The following is a 9,189-nucleotide window of genomic DNA, read 5'->3' as shown; positions in this document are numbered from 1 at the left end:
GATGGGAATTAGTTATAAAAGTGAAGCAAAGCCAAACAAATACAATTAAAAAAAATTTCTCTAAACATAATGACTAACCTTATTTTCAAAGAGCTTCAGATATAACACATAGAAATCTTGAGATGTAACACTAGATATACCAAGTATATAGCAAGATTATCAAGAATATATCAAGATTATCAAGTCTCTAAACATCTGAAAAGTCATCAAAATTCATGAGTAAATAATGTGAATTCCCCAGCGAAAACCACTGGCTTTGATATGCTAGATTCAAAGAAAACAAAGTTGTGACCAAGTTAGCAATTCAAATAATAAAATTATGACATTATATTATGCACTTGTTGTTTAATATCAGGCAAACATTACTGACACATAAATTTTAACTCAAAGAAAATTTAGTACTTCTCCTGACTTGACATGTTTCATATAACTCATAACATATTAAATAAACTCTTTTTAGCATTTTTTCTCTTTGTAAAACAGAAACAAATCTTTTGTGGCTTTCCATGAAGTTTCAGAATTGTCAGGAGTTTATCACAGGTCACCAAGAAACAATACTTGAGTTATTTAATCAAAGATCTTAAAGGTAAAAACCTTCACTTTTTCCAAAGCCAGGTACCTTGGTTTTCGACTCAGAATTTATTCTATTGAACTGTTGCCTTTGAAGTGGATTGCACAAAGAATAAAATTAACTCTTCAACCCATTAATAAAAAAACTTTTGTTATCTTAACAATGACAAACCCAATTCTTTGCTTTTTGTCTGACATTAAAGATCTTAAAAATCCTCAGAAATTAATCCATCAAACTTCATTTTAAAAAAGGCTCCATTATCAAAGTTTTAGCCACAGAAAATAAGAACTTTGACCATATCAAATAAATTCCCTTTTAATAAACCCTTTAAATTTCCTGTTCTTATTACATATCTCTTAGAAACCCTGGTGGCATAGTGGTTAAGAGCTATGGCTGCTGATCAAAAGTTTAGCAGTCTGAATCCAGCAGGTGCTCCTTGGAAACCCTATGGGGCAGCTCTACTCTATCCTTTAGGGTCGCTATGAGTTGGAATCAACTTGGCTGCAATGGGTAATGGTATTATATATCTCTTACAGTGCAGCCCTTTAAGTACCAAAACGAACACCCTCATTTCCAGACCCAAATATAGATATATATGTATATATATGTCTTTTTTTTTATACTGTCTATATATATAATTGAAGTTTATAGGCTCTTACTTTTCTTATCTTTGTGGCTGAAAAGTAAGAGCCTATAAACTTCAATTATAATGAATAACCATTCACGCAATTTAATATCAGCAAGTTACCTAAAAATCTTGGAAATTATTTAAGGCTATGTACTAGAAAATGTAATTACTGTTGACGTAAACCCAAAAAACATACTGTTGACGTAAAGCTTGTCTAAATGACTAACTATACAATAGATAAATGGTAACTTTGGTGAGGGTTGCTATGAGTCGGAATCGACTTGATGGCAGTGGGTAGTAACTTTGGTGAAGGGTAAGACAATACACAATACTGGGATAAGTCAGCACAACTTGACAAAGGCAAAGTCATAGAAGTTTCATAGACACATACAAACTCCCTGAAGGACCAGATTACTCGGCTGAGGGCTGGGGACGATGGTCTCAGGGCACATCTAGTTCAATTGGCAGAACATAGTTTATAAGGAAAATGGTCTGCATCCTACTTTGGTAAGTAGCATCTGGGGTCTTAAAAGCTTGTGAGTGGCCATCTAAGATGCTCCACTGGTCCTGCCCCGTCTGGAGGGGAGAAAGAAGAGAACTAAAGACACAAGGGAAAGATTAGTCCAAAGACCTAAAGGACCACAGCTACCACAGCCTCCACTAGGCTGAGTCCAGCAAAACTAGATGGTGCCCGGCTTCCACCAACAACTGCTCTGACAGGGATCACAATAGAGGGTCCCAGACAGAGCTGGAGAAAAATGTAGAACAAAATTCTAACTCACAAAAAAAAGACCAGACTTACTGGTCTGACGAAGACCAGAGAAACCCGAGATCATGGCCCCTGGATACCCTTTTAACTCAGAACTGAAGTCACTCCTAAGGTGCACCCTTCAGACAAAGATTAGACAGGCCTATAAAACAAACGATAATACACATAGCTCAACCATGTATATGAGACCAAATGTGCACATCAACCCAGGAGCAAGGATGAGAAAGCAGGAGAGGACAGGAAAGCTGGATGAATAGAAATCTGAAACAAAGGTTGAGAAGGGGAGAGTTGACACATCGTGAGGTTGGCAACCAATGTCGTAAAAGAATATGTGTATTAATTGTTTAATGGGAAACTAATTTGCTCTGTAAACCTTCATCTAAAGCACAGTTTAAAGAAATATGAGCAGGAATGCAAAAAAAAAAAAAGTTCTGCTGGAATTTTGATTGGAGTTGTATCAAATCTGTAAATCGATTTGGGAAGATTTAACATAATTAACAGGTTGAGCCTTCCAATCCATGAACACAGCATGTCTGCCCACTTGTTTAGATCATCTTTGGTTTCTTTGATCAACATTTTATAGATGTTAGCATACAGTTACTGTACATGTGTTTTGTTAGATTGATCCTTAATAATTCATTGTTAGAGCTATTGTAAATGGCATGTGTTTTTAATTTTGGTTTCCAATCTTCCATTGATACTACATAGAAATAAAATTAATTTCTGTGCTAAAAAAAGCTTGTCTAATTGTCTAAATAGTCTATATTTCCCTTCAAGCCTTTGCCATTTCTTATATTTTCTCAATTCAACCTTACATTTGCACACCTGTCTTTCATTTTGGGAATCCACCCAATTTCTGGCAATTGTATTAAGACAGCATTTTTATTTTAGATATCATTAATGTCCACATTATGTATTGTATTTTCTTTCATCTTAAAAAAGTTTTCACCTGGTTGGGGGGGGATCTCTTTTCAAAATATTCTCTGGAGCAGTGTGGGTCTCAGAGGCTCTTTATCAAGAAAGAATCAATTAATCTCAATTCACTTACATATGCTTTAAGCTGGCCTAGGTATTCTGATAGACAAAAGATAAATTCTCCTCATTCTGGACTTAATAAAAATTACTCCTTTTCCCAAAGTAAAACATATAACATATAATATCTAAAAAAAAAATATCTAGCTAAAGTTAATTAGAAAGCAGTTCTCAAACTAAAAGGACTGCTTTTAAGATTTTTCTTTCAAGGTTGACATAAACAAAAATTTTTGTAAGAACAAATTCATTTTCATTAATTCATGGGACAATTAGGACAATTTATATAAATGCTTATTGATCATTAAACCAATCACAGTAAGTTCTCTGAAGGAATATTATAATCTAATTTAATAATAACATCCAGAGGTAGGAAATGATTCCATTTTCACAATCCTGTCTTTTGCATGTTTTATAGGATCTTTTAGAGAAGAAATTTACACTAATTTGTCCTTTTTTAAGGCTTTGTTATACCAACCAAAATAAACAATCCATCCTTTTCAATGAACTTTTTGAATAGACCAATTTATATCAAGTTTTCTTAATATAGCTACAGAAAGCCTAACACCTAAGACAGGTGCAAGAGCAGTTTTTCTTGGAAAAAAAAAAAAAGAAACAACTAAGACTTAAAAGACTATCTTATGAGAAAAAAGAAAGAACGAAAAAACCTAGCAACTGCCAATCATGGCTTCCTGAGATGAGACAGAAGCTCAGAACAAAATGAAACAGAAAAACCACATAAATTCACCCATCTGTCAAGCCAGTTCAAAATTCAGACTACACTCAACACCACAGAAGACAAATATGCAGAGAACACAGGTCCTTAAAGGTATATAGCAATTCTTGGATGAGACAGACTCAATTCAACAGAAAAAAGGTCTTAAATACACTCATGTGCAAAGACCTGGTGTATAGAAAACCAAAAGGGAAGAACAGGCTCAGCATTTCTCAAGCTGGAATAAATGAAAAAAAAATTCAAGCCTCAAGCTGCAATTTTGAAGGTTCTATGGGCAAAATGGAAACCCTGGTGGCGTAGTGGTTAAGTGCTATGGCTGCTAACCAAAGGGTCAGCAGTTCAAATCCACCAGGTGCTCCTTGGAAACTCTATGGGGCAGTTCTACTCTGTCCTATAGGGTCGCTATGAGTTGGAATTGACTCCGACGGCACTGGGTTTGGTTTGGTTTGGTATGGGCGAAATACTGAATGACACAGGAAGCAACAAAAGCAGATGAAGGAATACACAGAGTCACTGTACCAAAAAGAATTAGTCAACCTTCAACCATTTCCGGAGATAGCACACGACCAAGAACTGATGGTACTGAAGGAAGAAGTCCAAGCTACACTGAAGCCATTGGTGAAAAAACAAGGCTCGAGGAATTGATGGAATACCAATTAAGATGTTTCAAAAAACGAGTGCAGCGCTGGAGGTACTCACTTGTCTATGCCAAGAAGTTTGGAAGACAACTACCTGGCCAACCAACTGGAAGAGGTCTGTATTTGTGCCCATTTCAAAGAAAGGTGATCCAACAGAATGCAGAAATTATCAAAAAATATCATTAATATCACACACAAGTGAAATTTTGCTGAAGATAATTCAAAACCTGTTGCGGCAGTACATCAACAGGGAACTGCCAGAAACTCAAGCCGGATTCAGAAGAGGATGTGGAACTAGGAATATCATTGCTAATGTCAGATGGATCCTGGCTAAAAGCAGAAAATACCAGAAAGATGTTTACCTGTGTTTTATTGACTATGCAAAGGCATTCAACTGTGAGGATCATAACAAACTATGGATAACATTGAGAAGAATAGGAATTTCAGAATGCTTAATTGTGCTCATGCAGAACCTATACATAGACTAAGAGGCAGTTGTTCATACAGAACAAGGGAATACTGCATGGTTTAAAATCAAGAAAAGTGTGCTTCAGGGTTCCATCGTTTTGCCATACTTATTCAGTCTTCATGCTGAGCAAATAATTCAAGAACCCAGACTATGAAGAAGAATGTGGCATCAGGGTTGGTGGAAGGCTTATTAACAACCCGTGGTATTCAGATGACACAACCTTCTTGCTGAAAGCGAAGAGAACTTGTAAAAATGGCATGGGGGGCAGTGTCTGATCTCTTCTAACCCCACAAGGAGGAACGAGAACCAAAATCAACAGCGCAAGGCTGACTCCCATGAGGCAGAGGCCAAACAAGCCTCCTTCCTCCACCATCTTTACCAGTTCTGTCACCAACCATCCCTCCGTGACACTCTCTACTTTTCTGCTGGGTTCAATAATTCATTGTGATGACAACACAGGACTCACAGACAATACTCATGATTATGGGGTTTACTAGGGAAGTAACAAGTTACAATTCAGACTCAGGAACACTCAGAATACAGTTCTTCCATCAAGACAGCCTCTTCCCAGCCTTGCTCACAGGCACAACTCTCCTTGCCCCTAGGTCTCTCCCCACAGGCACTCAGCTTTTTCTCTCCATGGGCTGGAAAGCCTACAACACCATCTCCTGCTGCCGGGTCTCTGCTGCTGGGTCTTTGCCACTGCGTCTTGCTACCTTCAGTGTCATAGCTCACTTGAAGCACTTACTGATGAAGATCAGACTACAGCTGTCAGTATGGGTTACACCTAAACTTAAAGAAAACAAAAATCCTCACAACTGGACCAAAAAGCAACATCATGGTAAATGGAGAAAAGATTGAAATTGTCAAGGATTTTGTTTTGCTTGGGCCTATAATCAACGCCCATGGAAGCAGCTGTCAGGAAATCAAACAATGCATTGTATTGGGCAAATCTGCAGCTAAAGACCTCTTTAAAGTGTTAAAAAGCAAAGGTGTCACCTTGAAGACTAAGGTGTGCCTGACCTAAGATATGGTGTGTTCAATTGACTCATATGCATATGAAAGCTGGGTGATGAATAAGGAAGACTAAGAAGAATTGATGCCTTTGAATTATGGTGTTGGCAAAGAATATTGAAAATACTATAGACTGCCAGAAGAATGGGCTGGGCCAGAAGAACCAAGTCTGTCTTGGAAGAAATACAGCCAGAGTACTTCTTGGAAGTGAGGATGGTGAGACTCCTTTAAAAAAACAAAAACAAAAAAACTTGGGCTGATCTCGTGGCTTTCCAATTTATTCTTAGGGAACAAACTTTTAGTCAGAAAAATAAAACCCGTTAGTGTCAAGTCAATTCCAACTCATGACGACCCTATAGCACAGAGTAGAACTGCCCCACAGGGTTTCCAAGGAGCGCCTGGTGGATTCAAACTGCTGACCATCTGGTTAACAGCCATAGCACTTAACCACTATGCCACCACGGTTTCCTTTAGTCAGAAACACAGCCTTAACTATAATATCCAAACTCTGAACATGATTTGCCTGGAAAAAGCGGGTAGGCCGTTCAGCTTTTCTCTTGTTCCTGCCACAGTTCTTACCATTCAGTAGCTGCTGTGTCACCCACAGTCAGTGCTGAAGGTGAAGCAGAGGAAAGAGTATATGACAATTCTTTAGCACATTGTGCTCTCTGGGCCTGCAAGATGGCTGAAGGGGAATCTTTCCCTCAGACTAGTGCTTTTATGTGCTCGTTGGAGATTCCTGCTGGACCCTTCTCTCCTACGTCTCCATAGCCCTGGATACCCCGTACCCAGTGCCGTAGAGTCGATTCCGACTCATAGCGACCTACAGGAAGTCCTGGATAGATGTGCCAATATTACTTTGGGTGTACTCTTGAAGTTCTTTCCTCAGCCTCTGTGTTGCTGGTGATATGTCTCTCCCTAATTTTTGCTCCTCTAAGGTGAGGCAACCTTACTAGGCAGGGCCTGTTATGGATTGAATCGTTGTTGTCAGGTGCCATCAAGTTAGTTTAGACTCATAGTGACCCTATGTACAACAGAACGAAACACTGCCCAGTCCTGCGCCATCCTCACAATTGTTATGCTTGAGCGCGTTGTTGCAGCCACTGCGCTGATCCATCTTGTTGAGGATCTTGCTCTTTTTCAGTGACCTTCTACTCTATCAAGCATAATATCCTTCTCCAGGGACAAATCCCTCCTGATAACATGTCCAAAGTACGTGAGATGTAGTCTCACCTAAGGGACATTCTGGCTGTATTTCTTCCAAGACAGATTTGTTTGTTCTTTTGGTGTGTTCTTCCCTTTTGGTTTCCTAACTCCAGGTCTTTGCACATGTCATTATAATAATTCACCTGGTCTTCTTGAGCTGACCTTTGAAATCTTCTGTTCAGCTCTTTGACTTCATCATTTCTTCCTTTTGCTTTAGCTACTCGACATTCAAGAGCAAGTTCCAAAACCTCTTCTGACATCCATTATGGTCTTTTCTTTCTTTCCTGTGTTTTTAATGATCTGTGGCTTTCTTCTTACATGATGTCCTTCATTCCACAACTCATCAGGTCTTTGGTCATTAATGTTCCACGCATCAAATCTATTCTTGAGACAGCCTCAAAATTGAGGTGGGATATACTCAAAGTCATACTTTGGCTTTTGTGGACTTGTTCTAATTTTCTTCAGCTTCAACTTGAACTTGTTTTTTTTTTTTTCAACTTGAACTTGTAACCTGAGTGCATGTTCAATCAATTTCAGACTGCAGAAGTTGGTAAAAATCTTCAATTTCTTCATCTTTGGCCCTATTGGTTGGTGCATAAATTTGAATAATAGTCGCATTAACTGGTCTTCCTCGTAGGCATATGGATATTATCCTATCATTGACAGCGTCAGGATAAGTCTTGAAATGTTCCTTTTGATGGTGATACAATGCCATTTCTTTTCAAGTTGTCATTCCTGGCACAGAAGGCCGTATGATTGTCCGATTCGAAATGGTCCGATTCAGCTCACTGATGCCTAGCATATCAGTGTTTATTTGTTCCATTTCATTTTTGATGATTTCCAATTTTCCTAGATTCATACTTCGTACATTCCACCTTCCAATTACTAATGGATGTTTGCAGCTGTTTCTTCTCATTTTGAGTCATGCCGCAATAGCATAAAAAACTGATAGATGCATGGGGGATGGATAGAATTCTGTCCCCCAAAATACGCATTGTAAATCCTAACCTCTATTAAAAAAAAAAAAAATCCTCTATACCTGTGGTTATAATCTCATTTGGGAATGGGTTGTCTTTGTAATGCTAAAGAGGCAGGATTAGTGTAGGGTGTATCTTCAATCTGTTTTGAGATACAAAAAGAGATTTAAAAAACCTGCAGAGAGAGAGATGGGGTAAGACAGATGCCAAGACACATGGAAATCTCCAAGGAACCAGGAAGTAGAAGCTGAATAGACAGGGACCTTCCTCTAGAGTCGACACAGAGAGAAAATGTTTCCCTAGAGCCAGCACTGTGAATTCAGACTTCTAGCCTCCAAACTGTGAGAAAATAAATTTCTGTGTTTTAAAGCCCTCTACTTGTGGTATTTATGTTATTGCAGCACTAGATAACTAAGGCAGATGTTAACAATCCTGTTCTTTTAGGGTGAATCTTCGGTCTCCCAGAGTCAAATAGAATTCATAGCAGGGAGTCTGCCGCCAGCTTTGGTGAGAGTTTTGTTTCCTACTGTGCCTCTACTGCATGAGAGTTTTTTTTTTGTGGCTGATGGACAGTCTAGTGCTCTGGCCCATTTCATGTCCCAGCTTATCCTTTCATGGGTGTCTTTGTCAGTGGCGAGTGGGGTAAGATTCTAAGATGCTCCACCCATGCCCACACATTTTTGTGGCTTAAAGACTCTGGGATTCCTTCATAACCACCATATGAAACCTGGTGTCATTCTTTTTGACTGTAATTCACTCTGCCGGCTAGAGACTTAGTCTCTTATTTTAGACCTTAAATATATTAGTCTTTCCAATTGAAAAGTACCCTAAAGTGGCCATTGATTTAAACGCAATTGTTAGCGAGCTCAAACAAGAATCCAAACATAAACAAGACCTAGAGCCGTAGCTCTTGGCCATGTAGCCAGCCAGGGTTCCACAAGGAAAATCAGCTTCTTTGATTCAGCATACCCCACATTGAGACATCCCTGAGCACTATGATTCCCCAAACTTGCTATAAATACTGGATTTTGCACTATGAGGACAGCAGAAACTCTGGTGTTGCAGTAGTTAAGCGCTACAGCTGCTAACCAAAGGGGTCGGCAGTTGAAATTCACCAGGTGCTCCTTGGAAATTCTATAGGGCAGTTCTACT

The sequence above is a fragment of the Elephas maximus genome, chromosome 9 (genome assembly GCF_024166365.1).
Source record: "Elephas maximus indicus isolate mEleMax1 chromosome 9, mEleMax1 primary haplotype, whole genome shotgun sequence".
In the NCBI taxonomy this organism is placed as follows: domain Eukaryota; kingdom Metazoa; phylum Chordata; class Mammalia; order Proboscidea; family Elephantidae; genus Elephas; species Elephas maximus.
The sequence above is the reverse complement of the archived record's forward strand: the minus strand, read 5'-3'. Positions refer to the sequence as shown.